Genomic DNA, 680 nt, shown 5'->3' with positions numbered 1-680 from the left:
TTTTTCAAAAATTCTTCAATTATATTTTCTTCATCTACTATATACATCATAATTTTTGGCTCGTAACATGGCTCTGATACCATTTCGTCGGAGTGTGCAGCGGAGGGGTTAATATTTTTGAGCTAATTAAAATATTTATAAGTATCTAAAATGTCACAATAAAATTTATAAAATTCACTATTTTTTATTAATACTTTTTCTTTAATGATTTTATCTAATTCTTTAATTCTTCTTCACAGATTAAGAATTAATTTATATATATCATTTTCTGTTTTGACTGTATTATTATCTATAGAAACGTTTTTATTTTTTAATTTTGGATCTAAATATTTTGTAAAGAATCCTTTCATTTCTTCTTCTAAATAATTTAATTCACTTTCTGTTGCATTTCTTAGATCAATAAAATTTTCTATAATATTTTGGTTTAAATTAATTAAAGATTTTTTATCTATATTTCTTTGAGAACCTATTTGAAGGTTTTTATGCATTGTAGTGGATTTTGTTGCAATTTTTCTATAAAGGGTATTTTTGGAAATATGATTGTTTGAAGACTATTTTTCAAATGTTTTTATTTCTTAGTCTATTTTCAAAAATCTTCCTTTTATTTAGGCTGTTTGGATGTATTTCCCAATCTCCAACCAAAACCACGTAAGTCTCCAGATCGCATACTTTTTCCGTTT

This window comes from Olea europaea, unplaced genomic scaffold, assembly GCF_002742605.1.
Source record: "Olea europaea var. sylvestris unplaced genomic scaffold, O_europaea_v1 scaffold759, whole genome shotgun sequence".
Classification (NCBI taxonomy): Eukaryota; Viridiplantae; Streptophyta; class Magnoliopsida; order Lamiales; family Oleaceae; genus Olea; species Olea europaea.
Note: the sequence above shows the minus strand (reverse complement) of the source record.